The 17,813-nt window shown below is 48.8% G+C and overlaps 1 protein-coding gene across 3 annotated transcripts in view; it reads left to right on the top strand.

The window, feature by feature from the left end:
* The window catches only part of GRAMD1B (GRAM domain containing 1B), a 200,836-nt gene that overhangs the window by 60,136 nt on the left and 122,887 nt on the right, over positions 1-17,813 (top strand). Inside the window, exons 1-2 of one of the 3 annotated variants that reach the window (XM_058289427.2) lie at positions 5,450-5,546; positions 6,125-6,168. The exons of the other annotated variants lie outside the window; for them this stretch is intronic. The gene's annotated coding sequence lies outside the window, so the exon portion shown is untranslated. Of the gene's footprint in view, positions 1-5,449; positions 5,547-6,124; positions 6,169-17,813 lie in introns of those variants that run through there. 3 annotated transcript variants of the gene reach the window in all.

Raw genomic sequence — 17,813 nt, forward strand, 5'->3', positions numbered from 1 at the left:
TTTAGATTCCGCTGGCCTCTTCTGAGTCTCTTTTTCTGCTTCACCCACGTGAATGGTGAATGCAGGTTGTTTAGTGTTTGCTTTCCAGGGAGGAACAGCGACCTGCTCCTCATTTACAGGGAGATCCTTAGGAGGTACAACCCATCGCGTCTGGGGCCTCTGCTGCGGCGCTGCACCTCGCGGGTTCCCTCCCTTCAACACCGCCAGCCCTGCCCGGTCCGCCTGTGGCTGCTGGAAAGGCACGGCCTTCTCAGGTGGATACTCTCCTGGGCCTCCTGGAGAGCCGACTGCTGCAACGTTAGCAGCACCGAGCCTGCCTTGCGAGTCGCAGAGGTGCCCAATGTCACTGCTCCCCAGAGCAGCCTGCGGCGCCAAGCACTGTGCGCTCCGCCCCACCAACCAGTCAAGCCAACTCCTGGAAGAGCCCTTCTGCTCCTCTTTAATGTCTCCCCACAGCCAAGGGTGCACCAGGATAGGCGACTGGCTCCTAAGGCGTAGCTAGTTCCTTTCCTTAAGCCTCACCTCCCCTCTCCCTCTCTCCTTGTCCTACCAGCTTCAGAAACTCTTCCTCCCCGAGCCCTCCCATGCCCTCACCCTCACCCGACTTCTCCAGAGGTCAGTATGGCTTTGCAAGACCAATTCTACCTTGAACTCTCCAACATGAGCACCTGGCTCTTCCAGGTTCTTCCTGTCGGGCAGTTTCTCTTCTCTCACAGCTATTCAGGCATTTGGGTCCAATCCTCCAGCTGAAATGCCTCTTCTAGTCTTCAGTCGCTGTCTCCTTTCTCCTCCTGTTTCCAACCCTATCAAATTTCCTAATTTTCTTCATGACTGTTCTTTCCCTCTTTAGCCTCGTTCTTACTGTTCTTTGCTGACTTTTTCCTCCAAACTATCTCCCAGGTCTGCCTGGATGTTCCCTACCATTAAGTGTTACCCCAAAGCATCTCTGGTTGTAGTTGTTTGCTCAGATCCTCAGCCTTTTCTTTAGTCTAATCACCACCGTGCCCCGTTTTGATGTCATTCTTCACCTACTGTTGTAGGTGTGTTTGTCTTCTGCCCTTTACACCGCTATCATCATCGACTGTCCGGGAGACATAAAAATTTTCTGCTCTGGAGTCCCACGGAGTAGGGGAAGACAAGAAACGAATCACTGAATGACAGACAGTAAGCCCCTAACACTTGTGTCGTGTTTACTGTGTCCAGGCACCGTTCTAAGCCCTGTCCGAATGTCATCTCAGTCAATCTTCATAGTAGCCTGTGAGAGAGTGATGTTATGATCCTGTCTTAGATGAGGGCACAGAGAGGCTGAGTAACTTGCCCAACGACGGCCGCACGGAGATCGAGTCAGAACTCGAGCCCGAGCCGTCCAGCTTGAGATGCACGCTCTTCACCCATGTGCGTGGCACCTCCTCTGAAGGGCAGGGTTGATGATTTAACAAGCAGAGGAGGCGTGAAGTCGCCTTGCGGCCACCTAGAAACCCCACACGCTCAGATGAACACACACACTCTTCCCTCTGGCTCCTTCATGCCCCTTTTCTTTCTCCCTTCCTTTTCCTTCCTCTCTCAGTCTTCCGCTTTCAAGAGAAGCTGTCATTTTCTGTAAGTACGTCAAGTGGCCTCTCAACGGCGTCCTTATTTCTAGCTTCCTGCAGTTCTGTGACTCTGTCCTTGTTTCAGTATACGGTCACCGTCTGGTCTCTGGAGAGGAGGGTTCCACCGTTTTTGACAAAGAGGAGTCTGACGTGTATTTGTAGACTGTGGGCAGGCAGTGATATCGAGCTGCACACTAAATAGCGGTGCAAATAATGGTCGTGCGACTGCCCTTAACTCAGAGAACTACATGTCCCATAGTGCAGCTGGGGGAAGCTGCTCTGACCGGGGAGTGAAACAGCCCTCGGCTTCCGGGCAGCTCCTCCCACCACGGGGCAGCTGTCAGGGAGGCGCTTCCTAAAGGAGCAGGTGCTGTGTCCGCGTCTGGCCTCTGCGCTGTCCTCAGAAAACCTGGGCGCCTGTGCCTCCCACTCCTCTTTATCCCCTCGCCTGCCTAAACGCACTCAAGTCTTTTTAAAAACATCTAGCTTTTGTTTTGTTTTGTTGTCTTAACCGGGTGCATAAGTACAGTGAGTAACAAGTTACAAAATAGTATTTAGGGTAAAATAACTAATAAAAATAATTGCCTTGGAGAAGAAATAATATTATAAAAAGGCATTTCTCCTCTCTTTCTCTCTTTCTTCCCCCCCACTCCTTTCTCTCTTTTCACAAATTTTAGGTAAAATGGAATGAGCTGAAGTTGCAGGGGAGGGAACTTCTGCTCTCAAGTTCAAAAAGCAAATGTGTGTAGAGTAGACCGAGGTGATAGTTATAAGGAATTGTTTAAAGTCCTTTCTGTTAAGCAGCAGAGGTGTGGACTCACTGATTAGACCCTTTGCATCAGTTTTTCTTTCCTTTTTCCCATTCAGTGTCATCCCCTTTTCCATCTTCCTGGGATTTTCTTTGGTCCCTGGGACCTATTCCTTTCCCCTTTTATCCATTGCCCCATCTTCTGTTCAGTAATGAATAGCACTCTCCCTACTGCTTTGAGTTCAAGACATATATAAATTGCTTTATAAAATATCATGTGCTCAGCAGCTCTTCAACCCACTGTCAGCTTATGGTCACCACCCAGGACTGGGTCACAGCTTAATGCCCTGAAGAACCTGTAGGTAAATGTTTTTGGTCATTTGGAAGGCTGCTGTGGGACCAGGTGGACTCCCATTAACACAGGTCTGATTTCTATGTGATCTTTTTTTTTTTTTTAAAGATTTATTTTATTTATTTCTCTCCTCTTCCCCCCTGTTGTCTGCTGTGCATGGCAGGGCACTCCTTGCATGTGGCAGCACTGTGCATGGGCCAGCTTGCCACATGGGTCAGGAGGCCCTGGGGATTGAACGCTGGACCCTCCATATGGTAGGCAGACACTCTATCAGTTGAGCCATGTCTGCTTTCCTCTATGTGATCTCAATGAATTCACAGTATCCTCCTGCACGGGTATAGCCTTCCGCTCTCCATCTGCTTGCATGTTCGACTGTCATCCCTGGAACAGAGAGTACCTGCAGGCCGCCAAAAGGAACATCCCGGGCATTTGAGCTGACATGTGGGAAACTGGCTTGGCACCCTCACCTTTGTATTTTTTTAGGAGATACTGGGAACCGGGGACCTTGTACATGCAAGGCAGATGCTCAACCACTGAGTACATCCACTCCACACCTTTGTTGAGGTATGATGATGATGTAGTGCTAGCAAAACCTCGCATCTTTACCAGTTGATCACATCTGTAAGCTTACTCTCGGGCAAGGGTTCTTAACCTTTTTTGTTCCACAGACCCCTTTGCCAATCAAGTAAAAACCATGGACCCCTTATTGAGTCCACACTATACTGTGTATTATTTAATAAATATGTCACACGTGCACCAGCACGTCCCCACAAGAATAATGCTTTTTAGAATTTCAATTCAAGCTCCCAGACCCCTTGTTAAGAACCCCTGCTTTCGGGCTTATAGAAACCAGACAATGAGTCAAAGGAAACCAATCCCAGTGGACTAAATGACATTCTGCTGCTCTCATCCTTGTCCTGTTTATGTGGTTTTATGGAACTTGGTGCCTCTTGGTTACTAGAGTCAGTTGGGATAGGAGAGGGAGAAACGATCAACGCTTTGCTTATACTGGCTGGGAAAAAAGACCTCCAGGAACCAGGATACACAACCTCTCTTTTTCCCCCTTAATTTTAATCTTAGTAGTTGATCTATTTGATAAGGTGGCTTGGTCTTCTTTTTTGCCTTAGTAAATAAAATGCTCATAAGTAAATCTTTGATGATTTTTAAAAAAAACAGTTTTCACTGTATACACAGGAGATTAGTCTAAATGTACACATTAATGTCTGGAGATTCCCAAGATTTTTTTCTACTGTTTGGTAATGCATTTTCTTCTAATTTGCCTACTTCAAAAAAAAAATGGGGCCCAGAGGGAAATGTAAAATAAGTTGAGCTTTTATATGCTGAGTCTGGAGTAATAGGAAATAGAAGTTGGGGGGCAGATTGAGGAGGAAAGAAGTGTGAAGTGATGAGAAATTTGGTAGCCTGATGTTTAGTGGAAGGAATTTGGGAGTGGTTCGCACCCCCTCCATGCTATACTGAATGTGTGACCTTGGGCAAGTCACTTAAATTCTCTGAATCTGAGTTGTTGTTTTTTTATCTTTAGCATGGGGAAAACAATAACTATCTCAAGAGTTCCTATGCATGTCAAATGAGGTTATAGATTTTTAAAACGCTTTGTAAATTATGGCGCACTATACAAATATGAGTGTTACTGTTTCATCCAGACTGATAGAATTGGTGGTGGTGTAATTCCTTCGGAAAACTCTTTCCTAGTCTGTGTTGGTTGACCTGAATGCCAGGTTTTATTGTGCAGTCTGGCTTGAACAGAAGCAGAGAAGAATGAGGGAAAACGTAGGTGGAAACGGACGAGTGATCACTCCACCAGTGCCTTTTTATTCTTTTATATTTCAGGCTCTCTATTTAACCCTTGCTTAGCGGGGGGATTTTTCAATGCCCCAGGGCTGGATTGGGAGAGGGTAGGGAGAGGAAGGTAGGGAGAAACTAAGAGGGATAATTTCTCTCCGCATCTCTCCATCTGCATCATTCCGTCTGCGAGGAGGCCATGTGAATTAGGGAGTGATCTGTGGGAGATAGAGTCTGTCTTTCACCCCTGCTTGCCTGTCTGTAATGTGCAGCTGAAGTTTAAGGCCCCATCCACCTTGATGGATCTGAAGCCTGAAGGAATGAATGTCTTAATAGCAAGCCTAGATTGGCACGTTAGGAGAGCTGGGAGCACTGGGGGTGAGGGAGGCAAAGGTGATGGGAGGGAAGGTAACTGGGCATTTCTGAGGACACAGATCTATTTTTCCATAGATTATCCTTCCTGATTGAGAGAAAGGTGTTCGGAGATTTGAATGGTGTTTAATCCCCTGGTAGGAAGATCAGGGATTCACCGGCTCATAAAATCTCATTTCCTTGCTGGTTTCGCGGCGGGGTATTGCTCTTTAGGATTTATGCTGGCCAGCCGGAGCCAGTGAACCCGTGTGCCTGCTTTAAGCCTTAGAGCCCTTGCGCTCCCCTGGAGATGTGAGCAGCCCTTTTCCCCTGCTCCCTCCAGAGCCTGGGGGTGCTCTGATGCCTCCCCTGGCCGCCCCTGATGGGCACAGCCCTATCCCAGGTTGTCTGGGTAAAGTAGGCCAGTGAGGAAGCTGGAGCCACTGCAAGCAGAGCGGCCTGTCCCTGCTGGGCAGGAAACCTAGAGTGATGAATGGGGCTGGGTGAAGTCATCCTGCTCCTCCAATCAGGCTGCTCTGCGAGAGCCAGGGGCCTCTGCAGAGCCAGCCGGGCTGCCAGCTGCTCTCATGTACCTTTAGACAGAGGCTGTGAGTCTCTGGGAGTGGAGTGGGAGGGGGGGTGTGAACCGCCCGCTCCTGGCTCCTGGGTAGGCCTCAGTCACTCTGAATGTTATTGCAAGGTGAGTGGCTTCACCGGGCGAATTCCTCTCCCTCCGCATTCTCGTCCTTGCCGTGCGGGGCTCCGGCATCTCCTCGCCCAGCAGCTTTCTGCTTCCATCTGAGTGCCTGCACCTTCTTCTCGAGGTTCTCACGCCCGCCCCCCATCAGCCCCTAGCCTGCCCCCTCCCCGCTACCCCCAGCACTTGCTCAGCACCCGCCCGCTGGCTCTTCCCACATGCTCCCTTCTGCCTGACCTGTGGGTACCAGTCGGGTGATGGGAGGGCAGGGCCGCCCTCCCTGTGCCCTCTGCCCCCAGCAGGGGGAGCCCTGGTGAGACCCATACTTGCTTCCTGCCAAGAAATAACCCAGCGAGGGGAGACGCCCCCTGACTCAGCCTGAGCGCGGCCTCAGTGGGGGCCACGCCAGGCCCCCCCGGCTGCCCGGGGGCCCTCAGGGCTCTTCCCTGTCCTCCCGACAGAGGCGGGCCCAGAGGGTCAGGCCTCCCATCCCCCCTGCATCCAGAGGGGTGGTTTGTCCTTCGCGGGGGGCCTGTGTGTGACTCTGCCTTTTCTCTCTGGACGGTGCCGCTGCGCCTTAGGCCAAGCCGCGATCATGGAGCCGGCCGATATGGCGACAGCAAAGGTAGGATGGAAATGCTGCCGGCCGCACTGTGCGTAAGTGGCTTTGCTCGGCAAGTTCTGCCTTCGGTTCACTTTTACTCCCCTCCACTCCCTCGGCCCGCCACTCTCTTCTGAGCCCCCGGGGGGCTGTGCCAGGGTGGAGGGACGCGCCACCAGCACATCCTCGGGAGAGGGGCGGCACGAGAGCCCTCCTGCTCTTTACGTGCTCAGCAGTCGTGGTGGGAGGGCAGGGGCGGGCGGGGGGCGTATCTGGGCTGACCTCTGTGTCTGTCCCTTTAGCTGTGCCTCGTTTCCCCCTTCTTTCTCCTGCCCTGTCTTTTGTCCTCTCTCTCTCCTCTTCCTCTTCCCAAGCCCAGTGCTTTCTTAATCCCTCTTTGGCCATCTACGCGCTCTCTTTCCACCTGCTGGGGTCCCTTTCACCCCCTTCCTGGTGTCCACGGGGTGGGCGGGGTCGCTGGACCGTCTTAGAGGCAGCGTCTGCCCCTCCCCCTGCAGCAGATGTTGGCCTCGGGATTGGCGGGGAGGTGGGCTCTGAGGGGCAGGTGCTGCCCTTGTCCCCTCCCACCGCTCATCTCGGGCCCCAGTGGAAGCCGGGGCGCGGCCCTCCAGGGGACCGGTGCCGGGCGCCGCCTCGCTCGGACCGTGTAGGCCCGCTAGAGGGCGTTCCTGAGGTAGGTTCCCAGCCCCTCCTGCAGCCTGCTGGCCAGCTGGAGTGTGTTTTCTGGTGCATTTTCCACATGAGGAGCTGGAGCCACAGGCAGTGGATGGGGATGAATCCGTAGCCCCCACCCCACCCCTGTGAGCAGGGAGAGACCTGTAGTTCTTCCAGAATATCCCAGCCCTGGATTTGGGGGCCTTCCTTACTGGCCAGATGGTGGGGTCGCCTTTCTCCCAGAGGTGGGAGATTGGAGGTGGTGCAGACTTCTGGAGCAGGTTGGGTGCCCTGCATGGGTATGGAAGAGAGAATGAGGCCGGAGGCCACGCAGCAGGGGTCCCGTGGGCAGGTATGTGTCATTACTGGCTCAGACGTGTCCCTGGGAACTGCCCACCCGGCTTTGCTGCCCCTTTCTCCCACCCTGACATGCCGTGGGACCTGTTCCATGCTCCTTGACTCCTCCTCGGCCAAGTGGTGGAAAGTATACACATCCGTGGTGGTAGCCAGTTTAGATCTGTTAAAATTCTTCGTTTTCTTTGAAGACAGGAGCTAGGGAGAGCAAAACTAGACGAGAGCAGACCTCCCTGGATTCCCCCCCCTCTCCTTTTTCCCCCCTTCCACAAACATTCAGGAACCCGCTTTGAGCAAGGGCTGGTGCAAAGTGCTGTACGCTTTGGCAGTGCGCGGCGGCAGCCGTGGGAGCGGGCATCTGTAACCGTGCTCCAGATCCAAAACGATTTGCTCCAAGCAGTTTGCTGTCTGGCCGTGACATCGTTGCCTTGGGTTGCTCAAGTGTTGTCTCTTGCCAGGGCCTACCTTTCACCAACCTGCTCCCAAGCTAGCTTTTGAGATTTAAGTGCCTTGCTTGGTGTCAGCCCACTGGCTCTGGCAGGGGTGGTGGTGGTGAGTGCCCTGGGAAAGGTGTGGTTTGGGAGGGTACCCTGCAGGTAGTTTAGGTATTTTTGTTTGTGCTTTGTGCCTGCATTTACATATGGAGGTAGAAACAGAGCTTTATTTTCCTTAGGCTCTTGCCATCCCTTCATTCAGGGTGCAAATTATAGGATCAGGCCTAGAATCAGACCCTGGAGCTGGGCCTTCCTGGGTTTAGCATTTGCTTTCACCGTCTTGATCAGGAAAGTAAATCTGATTGATCATGGAAACTGTATTAGTCAGGGTTCTCTAGGGAAACAGAATCAACAAGTAATATCTGTCAATGTTTGCAATTTTATATGAGTCTGTCACACAGCCATGGGGATGCACAAGTCCAGGTCCCGCAGGCAGGCTGCAGCCAGGGGCTCTGATGAGTCCAGTGAAGGTTCTTGATGAGTTCTGGGAGATGCTAGCTGTCCAAAGACGAGCTGGGAAACTCTCTCTCAGTGCTGGAATCACTGCCCCTTTTAAGGCATTCAACTGATTCAGTTAAGCATCACTCACTGCTGATGGCAGTCTCCCAGATTGATGTAATTGTAATCAGCTATCTATGATTTACCACTGCAGTAAAGTCAATGGTGACTAAAGTCCATAAATGCTCTTGTATTACAGTTAGCCCAGTGCTTCCTTGACCAAACAGTTGGGCACAGTTACCTGGCCGAGTTGGCACAGTACCATCACAGAAACGGATCCCGCTTAACCCCAGAACTGTGATTCTTTTCCTGTAACTTCTCGAATCCAAGCACTTCGGAAAGAGTTAGCTGAGAGGTTTTTAACCTGGGCCCATGAACCATTAAGGTCTCTGGATGAGCTTTAGGAGACAGGGTCCATGAGCCTCTTTCACTTGGTATGTCAGTGAATTTTTCTGGGGAGAGTATCCATGTTTCATTACATCTCTGGAAGCCTGGCATCTCAAAAAGGTTAAGGACCTTTATATTAAAGGTATCAAAGTTAAAAAAAAAAAAAAAAAAGAACGTTTAACTGATGAAGATGCCCCCAAAAGAGCCTGTTTGCATTCTGTGGCCCAATTTCAAAGAGCACCTACATGTTGTGACAGATGTTCTAAAACCCTGATAATGTGTAAAAGCAACTGAACCATTTAGTCAAGATTCATATTGAGGCTCACTGGTAAGCCAATTGCATATGATGTGGCTATCATTTATTTAATATCTAAAGACATGTAAAAGTACCCCCCTAGCCTTCACCTTTCCTCTTTTTTTCTGGCATGTGCCTCGATATTGGGCACCAGTGCTTTGGGTTAAATCACCCCAGCATGAAATGGCTTTTGCGGTCAGTCTTGATGACATCACTGCCTCTTTGGGGTCCCTGTTTGATTCCTGGAGGAGGACTGCCTGTCCAGAGTCGGAATTTCAGAGCTCTTTTATTGCATCGCCATGATACACAGGTGATAAATTGCATTCTGGGGGTTTCTGTTTCAACCTTCAGAAAGAGGTTGGGAAGCATCTGTTTATCCATTCATCCCAGGGCTGTTTATTAAATGCCTCTTATGTGCCAACAGAGAGTGGTGTGGAGAGCTCAGTGATGGATGGCACACGGTGCCCACCCTGGAGGCGCTCCAGGTGCTTGGAGAGACAGAGGAGTGAACATATTATGACAGCGCAGCATAATGAGGGTGGTAATAGGAGTGCAAGTCTCAGGGGAAGCGCAGAAGGACGACTTAATGTTGCCCGGGCAGGCCGGGAGGACTTTCTGAAGGAAGCAATGCTGGATTTGAGAGCTGAAGTGTGTGTGTGGGTGGCTGGGGAGGAAAGAGAGGGGACGTCACCGAGACACGGCACGGCGTTGGGCGTACCTGGTCCACGCGCTGGCTCTGTCGCCTTCCGGCCTGAGCCAGGCGCCTCTGCCTTTCCTGATCTCGTTTTCCTCATTTGTAAAACGAGGGTGGTGCCTCCGACCCGGCAGGGTTGCTCTGCGGATTGAATGAGATAACGGGTGTGAACTGCCTGGCACACTGTGGCAGGTTACTAGACGGTGGCTGCTGGTGCCGAGGGTGCTGGGCGGGCGAAGGAGAGGGGGCGCACCCGGGGGCGCGGTGGGCGCGGTGAGGTCAGGTGACGGCTCGTAGTTGGGCCTGGTTGGGGCTTAGGCGTGTGGAAGACCCGTGGCAGATGGTGAAGCTAGACAGGCAACGGGGAAGCAGTGTACCCTGAAAGCCTCGTACAGAGCTTAGAGGGCTTAGCTACTGGGACTGTTGAAGGATTTTTAAGATACCATTATTTAATTGTTTATATTTTCAATTATTAAATGTACAAAATAAAGTTAAAAGAAGAAAGACCCTCAAAACTCTACTAACAAGAAACAGGTGGATAAAACTACTCATCTACAAACACAAGCTACCTTTGAATAAAGCCTTACCTTATGAATAAAGTAAGGATGATCAAGGGGGTGAAACAAAGAGCCCAGAGGGCAGAATTGAGAGCCACATACAGTTATGCCCAGGCTTTTAAATCTAATCAAGAAAAATCCATGGGATGTGGCTAAAGCAGTTGGGCCCCCGCCTCCCGCAAGGGAGTTCCCAGGTTTGGTTCCCGGTACCTCCTAAAGAAGACAAGAAGACAACGAATGGATACAATGAGCAGAAGCAATGAGCAGAGACAATGAGCAGACAATGAGCAGACATATGAGGGAGCCATCTCAGGGTGGGGGGAAATCAACATATGCTTGGCAAGATTTCAGAACTTTAGAAATTGGTGACTCCTTTTTGCCTTCTGTTTTCTTTTTGAGCTGGAATGTCTTATAACTGTTATTCTTTCTTGTGTGTTTGGTGATGGAAATGTAAATCTTTATCAGTGTCAATTTCCCGCTTGTAATACTATATTATATTTTTTAAAATAAAATTTTATTGAAGTATTAAAAAAAAAAGATACCATTAGAATTGCTTTTGAAAAAGTATTCTCTGGCTGCAAGGTAGACAGTGGATACTTTCCTTGTGTTGAGCTGTCTCTGACACTTTATTTTCTTATATGTCTACTTTCTCCCACTGGTCTATAAGTTCCTTGAGGGCAGGACTTAAGTGTTTTTATTGTCTTTGTTTGTTTGTTTTTATCCCACCAAACCCCTAGCATCTAGCATTTTTACTTGGCATAAGATAGATTCTCAAAAAATATGTGGTAGGGAAGTGGATTTGGCTCAATGGATAGAGCGTCCGCCTACCACATGGGAGGTCTGCAGTTCAAACCCAGGGCCCCCTGACCCATGTGTGAGCTGGCCCATGTGCAGTGCTGATGCGCACAAGGAGTGCCATGCCATGCAGGGGTGTCCCTCGCATAGAGGAACCCCACGCGCAAGGAGTGCGCCCCATAAAGAGAGCCGCCCCGCGTGAAAAAAAGTGCAACGTGCCCAGGAGTGGTGCCACACATGGAGAGCTGATGCAGCAAGATGACGCAACCAAAAAAGGGGCACAGATTCCCGGTGCCACTGACAAGAATACAAGCAGACACAGAAGAACACACAGTGAATGGACACAGAGAGCAGACAATTGGGGGGGAGGGGAGAGAAATAAATAAAAAATAAAATCTTAAAAAAAAATGTGGTAGATAAACAGATGGGAGAGGGTAAGTCTCACTGCAAACTTAAAGGTGAGAATTGAAAGGCAGTTAACAGTAAAACTGATAGCAGGAGACAAGCCCTTCATATTTAGAGAGCTAGAAACAATATGACTTGGTACCTAGTTAAATGGGAGATGAAAGAGGAAGAGTCCAGGGTGGATTCCAGCTTTCTGACTGGGCGATTGGTCGTTGTTGGTGTCAGGGACAGGGCGTGTGGAGCGAGACTGAAGAGTCATTGATCCATGTTGGTTTCAAAGAGACCATGAACATCATGCCAAGGGCAGATTGCTCAGGAACAGCTGGAAGTTGGTTTGGAGTTTAGGAGAGTGGCCATAATTGTTCATATACATTGGGTAGGTGCCAGCATGCATATCCAAGGCACTGTTAAAACATTCAAGAATAGATTGGAAACTTCTGTGGCCCACATGACCCCCAGAAGTTGAGGGAGTTGGCTGGAGGAGCTCTTTACATTCCCCCATCACGGCAGTTATGAAGTGGAGCCTTTCTTTCGAGTAGGGCGAGACCTCAGAACTGAGAAGGCCTTATAGGGGAGTCTGGACTTCTTGATTTCATGGAGAAATTGAAAATAAAACAACTGAGGACTGACACAGAATTGCCACATGTTTTTTTTACCCGTGAACGATAACAACAAACACAACTAAACTATATAATGACCACCATCATTATTCATATTTAAAGAATTTTTAAATTTTATTGAAGTATATCATTCATACACAAACATACATAAACAAGAAGTGTATAGTAAAAGTTGTGAAGTTACAAAACAAACATGCATAAAATCATACAGGGCTCCCATACATCAGCCCACCACCAACTCCTTGCATTTGTGAAATATTTGTTACACAAATGTGAAACATTTGTTACAAATTATGAAAGAATATTGTCAAAATATTACTACTAACTGTAGTCCATATCTTATATTTGGTGTATTTTCCCCCAACCCACCCTATTATTATTGTTATTTTAACATATTTTTATTACAGAAGGTGTGATCTTATAAAACAATCATGCACATGTGTAGAATTCCCATGCAGCACCCCTGCACCAACACATCACACCATAGGAGAACCTCTGTTACAGATTATTAGGTAATACCATCAGACCGTTACCACCAACCATAGTCCATAGCGTACATTTGCCACACTTTTTCCATACACCTCCATTATCACCCCAGTACATCTTTGGCATAGATGCAAGAATATTACAGAATTGCTATTAACCATAGCCCATAGGTCATATAGTTGGATTTTTCCCATGCTTCTCCACACTCACACCACCCTGCAATAGTGACGTACGTCTGTTCTAGCTCACAGAAGGACACTCTTGCATCTGTATCATCAACCACAATTCTAATCCACCTCTGGGTTTACTGTGTTTCTCAATCCCTAGATTATTCTCTAGCTTTCTTTCAGTTGACATTTACATCCCTAGACTACCCTTTTCAGCTACAATCTCATTTATAAACCAGCTACTACTCACTATAATGTGTTACCATCAACTCTATCCATAATTTCCACAGTCAAGTTAATTAAAACTTCTACATATATTAAGCATCAGTAGTCTTTCTCAGCTGTCCTCTTAGTATTAAATGGTTTTAAAGACTGACACAAAATTAAAAAGGGTATGCTATCAAAAATTGAATTTGAATATTTTCAAAGTCACCACATTGTCCTTAATTTTCTCACTTCTTCACAGATCTATGTGAAAACTCTTCCATGGCACTCTACCAGCCTTTGGGGCTCTCTGAACAGCCCGTGGTAGGTGGTGGCTTGGTATGGAACAACACAAGTGAACATAAACATTGTTTTCAACCTTAAGGCACTTATGAGAAAATGTCCTGATGGTTTTGAAGCTTTGCAAAATCCAACCGAGTCTCTCCATCCATATAAACCTGTATGTATTGGCAGTGGTAGTAGCATTAGGTTCCGAAGGCACTTATCTGTTCAGCTGTCATGCAGATAGGAAGCGCTTGCCTCCATAAAGGATGATGAAAAATGCTGCATCCCTTATCTGGCTAACTCTTGTGTTAAGACCTGACTAACCAAGAAATAGTGATCACAAATAGAATTAATATAGAATTGCTGAGAATATTCACCATTACTTGTCAGTCGATAGAAATATTGGCATAATAATTACAAATCTTTGCCCATTTTGGAAAACAGAAGTGATCTGTCCTTTTGATGATCTATTGCTCTCTTATGAAAGTATTACTTTATATATTGTTGGTTTTTTTTTTAAGATTTATTTCTTTATTTTTCTCCCCTCCCCCCCACCCCGGTTGTCTGTTCTCTGTGTCTATTTGCTGTGTCTTTTTTGACCCCTTCTGTTGTTGTCAGCGGCACAGGAATCTGTGTTTCTTTTTGTTGCGTCATCTTGTTAGTGTCAGCTCTCCGTGACACCATTCCTGGGCAGGCTGCACTTTCTTTCGCCCTGGGTGGCTCTCTTTACGGGGCGTACTCCTTGTGCGTGGGGCTCCCTTACGTGGGGGCCACCCTGCGTGTCAGGGCACTCCTTGTGGGCATCAGCACTGTGCATGGGCCAGCTCCACACTGGTCAAGGAGGCCCGGAGTTTGAACCGCGGACCTCCCATGTGGTAGACGGACGCCCTAACCACTGGGCCAAGTCCGCCGCCTAGTTATTTAATATAGTTATTTAATGCCTGTGTCTTATCTTTCTTCTTAGATTATAGGCTTTTAGAGATTAAGAACATCAGATTTATCTTTGAAATATCACCATAATTTGCCTGTGTCATGAACTTATTAGTAACTCTTATTAATAACTCTTAAAATTGCTATTTTGAATAAATAAATAGCTGGCTAACCCAAGAGAAATATCACACACAAATCTACATGGGAAAATTTTAAAACATTGTTTAGTTAAAGGATAAAAAGTAGATTAGGATGCATAGGAATGGAGCCATTGCTCTCATTATATACAGTATTAGTACCCTGGTTGGAAATAATGATAATAATAATGATTAAAATGTATTGAGCACTTAATTGATTTGCCATTGATTTTTCCTAACAACCCTCTGAGTTGTTGTATCATCGCCTTTTTAGAGAGGAAGAAGCCTAGGCTTATAGAGATTAAGTAACTTGCTCAAGGTCACAAAGCTGTTAAGTACGGATTTGAACTCCAGTCTAAGTCCAGAATCTCCTTGCTAAACCACGGTGTACACCTCAGGACTGGGGTCAGGCCTCTGTCGGTTAAGAATGCGGTTTTTCTAGGCTTGTCATAACAGCAGGCAGTTTCTCTGCCAACAATAGGTTATTGTCCTTGGCCAGGAGAATTTCACTCTTAAAATAAGTTCATATTCAGTGTGTCTATTTGTTTAATTGTAACACATGTAATTTAGTTCAAAGAGGAGAAATCCCCACTGGGTGGAAGGAGAGCATGGAGCAGCTGGCGGTGGGTGTTTGGGTGCTCCTTCTGTGAGACAACCTGAGTTGATAAGTGTCTTCCTGGGTTCCTGACACCCTCAGTCACCTATCTTCTGAGTATAAACCGGAAGGAGGAAGAGGGTAATTAGAAATCTGCCCTCTTTTTTCAATCTGGCAGGAGAGGGGTTTCTTTGACGATGCATTGAATTAGAACGATGAGTGACATCCAGCAGCTTCTATCTCTCTTACTTGGTGGGGTGTCTCTGGGGTGCTTGTGGTTTTCGGGACAGTAGGGCTTTTACTATGAGCAGAGGGGGTTTGTCATCCGGGACGCAGGATGAGTAAGACATAGAGATAAGCCCACACTGTGTCAGGCAGTTGAGTGTTCTGGAAGCGGGGGCAATGATTAGGGAGGTGGAAGGAAATGGGGCTGTCCAATAGGGTAGAGAGACGGAGTCCTCCTCAGGAGTTCCATTGCCAGACAGAGCATGGCCCAGAAAGCTCATGTTCTCTCATCAAGCCAGAAAGTCTCCATGGAGAAGGGAGGCCATGAGCTGCTTACACAGGGTGGAGAAGGCGAGCTTAGCTGGGGTCTGAGGCAAGTAAGGCAGGTCATTCCAATTCATGCGAGCTTGTGGCACTCTGGTAGAATGCTTCCCTCACCTTTTACCTTTTTCTTTTGCCTTATCTAAGGGCCAGTAGTTGGGATACAACTGGGAAGAGAAGTAGATCTCCCTGAGCTCGGTTTCTTCATCCATAACCTTTGGTTCAGTAACAGCTCCTTGGGTTGTTGTGAGAATCACAGGGCACAATGTGTGTACAGCCAGGTTAGACTCTCAAATGGACAGAGACCCCCATTTTGGAAGCCCTGCTCCACGTCAACCCTGTTGGCATCGCTTCTCTGGGCAGGTTGGAGTTAACTGGAGCTTGGCTTTGACCTTGCCTAGTCTGTTGGTTGCCTGAAGGAACATTCTGGATTCACAGATTGTAAATTGGGGGGGAGGGAGGAGAAAGATAGGGGAAGTGATTTTATCTTTTTGTTTGCTCGCTCACCCTAACTAAATCCTTGGGGGCAGGAGGGAGCTTTCTTAAACCAACAGACCTCTGCCTGCTCTTCTAGAGTCTTCCAGCCTCTCCTCTCCTATGAGACCTCTTGGGGGACGGAGGGAACGGAGGGCAGGCGTGTGCACACGCTCGAATGACAGGCGGGCAGGCGCCACGCTGGGAGCTGACACAGATGAACAGACCAGAAGGCCAGGCCAGTGCCCGCAGCCCACACCATCGCCCCCAACCAGTGACTAATAGTGGCAGAGGGTGGGGAGAGGAGAGGGCCGGGGCGGGAGGGAGGGGCCGGGCGTGCTGGGAGCACCTGACCAGACTGGCTCTGGCCATCTGCCGGTACCCTCACACAGGCGCTATTGACTGCAGCCCGGAGTCTGGAAGAGGATTCTGGCTAGAGGACGGAGCAGAGGCTTGTTGTTGAAATGGAGTGCTTCTCGGCGCGGCTCCCTCCCCCGCTGCTCCTTGCTCTAGCGTCCTGACCTCCAAAACGCTCCTTAAATATAACACTCTCGGCGCCTGACGCCTCCCCTGCCTGGGCTTGGAGCTTTGATTCCCCAGCGTGTGACTGCAGCATCACCCTGCCCCAGTTCTGCCGGCCCCACCCAAATGCTGCAGCCCTCTCCTAGGCAGAGGGGCAGGGGTGCCGAGGGAGGCGAGGGAGGCCGCGCAGGATCCTGGACTTGAACTGGAGGGGCCACAGGGTTCTGCCATCCAGCGTCCCTTATTCTTTGCTCCAGAGACGGCGCCGGAGGAGGCTGGGAGTGACTTAGCCAAGGTCACGAGGAGGCCTGAGCTTCCCATAGCAGGAAAGAGCCACAGATGGGGAGGTGGGAGGTGGGTAGGGTTGGGTTCTCCCTTGTGCTCTGCCGCTAGTGGGCTGATTTGAGGGTTCAGCCCTCCCCGGATTCCTGGGCCCTGCCTGGGGCTTGCGGGTCTGCATGCAGGGTCCCCACATCATGTTCTGAGTGGTGGTGGAAGGACCTTGCTCACCCTTCCAGGCCCTTCTTAGGGATGAAGCAAGAAACGTAGGTGTTGCTGTTGGATGATTAGGAAAGAACAATACTAGGGCAGGGGAGGGCTTGGGGCTCCTAGGAGAAAGTCAAAGCTACTCAAATCATAAAGGAACTGTTCCCATCCTTCATTGAACCAAATCCTGTAAAGTTTGGAAGAAACCTTTGTAGCAAGAGGCTTAAAGTAAAACGAAGCTAACCTCATCTTAAGACTTGTAAACACAACAAACTTTTCTCTGTTGTTTTTTTTTTCTGAGATACCAGAAGTGGAGATTGAAGGGGGGGGGGCTATGTAGGAAGCAGGTGCTCAACCACTGAAGCTACACCTGCTCCCAGCACAACAAACTTTTGAATCTCCATGGCCTTGGGAAGGAAGGCTAGCTTTTTTGAACTTGGATTTCTTAAAAATATATTTTTATTAGAGAGGTTGTGAGCTTACAAAACAATCATGCAGGGAAACGGACTTTGGCCCAGTGGTTAGGGCGTCCGTCTACCACATGGGAGGTCCGCGGTTCAAGCCCCGGGCCTCCTTGACCCGTGTGGAGCTGGCCCATGCGCAGTGCTGATGCGCGCAAGGAGTGCCGCGCCATGCAGGGTGTCCCCTGCATAGGGGAGCCCCACGCGCAAGGAGTGCACCCATAAGGAGAGCCGCCCAGCGCGAAGGAAGGAGCAGCCTGCCGAGGAATGGTGCCGCCCACACTTCCAGTGCCGCTGACGACAACAGAAGCGGAAAAAGAAACAAGAAACAAGACGCAGCAAAAAGACACAGAAAACAGACAACCGGGGGAGGGGAGGGGAATTAAATAAATAAAAATAAATAAATCTTTAAAAAAAACAAACAAACAAAAAAAAACAAAACAATCATGCATATGTGTAGAATTCCCATACAACACCCCTCTACCAACACATTGCATTGTTGTGGAACATTTGTTAACAGATTATGAGATAATATCAGATTATTACCACTAATTCTTCTTACATCACTGCCAAAGATGTAATAATAGAAGGGTATGGAAATA

This window comes from Dasypus novemcinctus, chromosome 27, assembly GCF_030445035.2.
Source record: "Dasypus novemcinctus isolate mDasNov1 chromosome 27, mDasNov1.1.hap2, whole genome shotgun sequence".
NCBI classification, from domain to species: domain Eukaryota; kingdom Metazoa; phylum Chordata; class Mammalia; order Cingulata; family Dasypodidae; genus Dasypus; species Dasypus novemcinctus.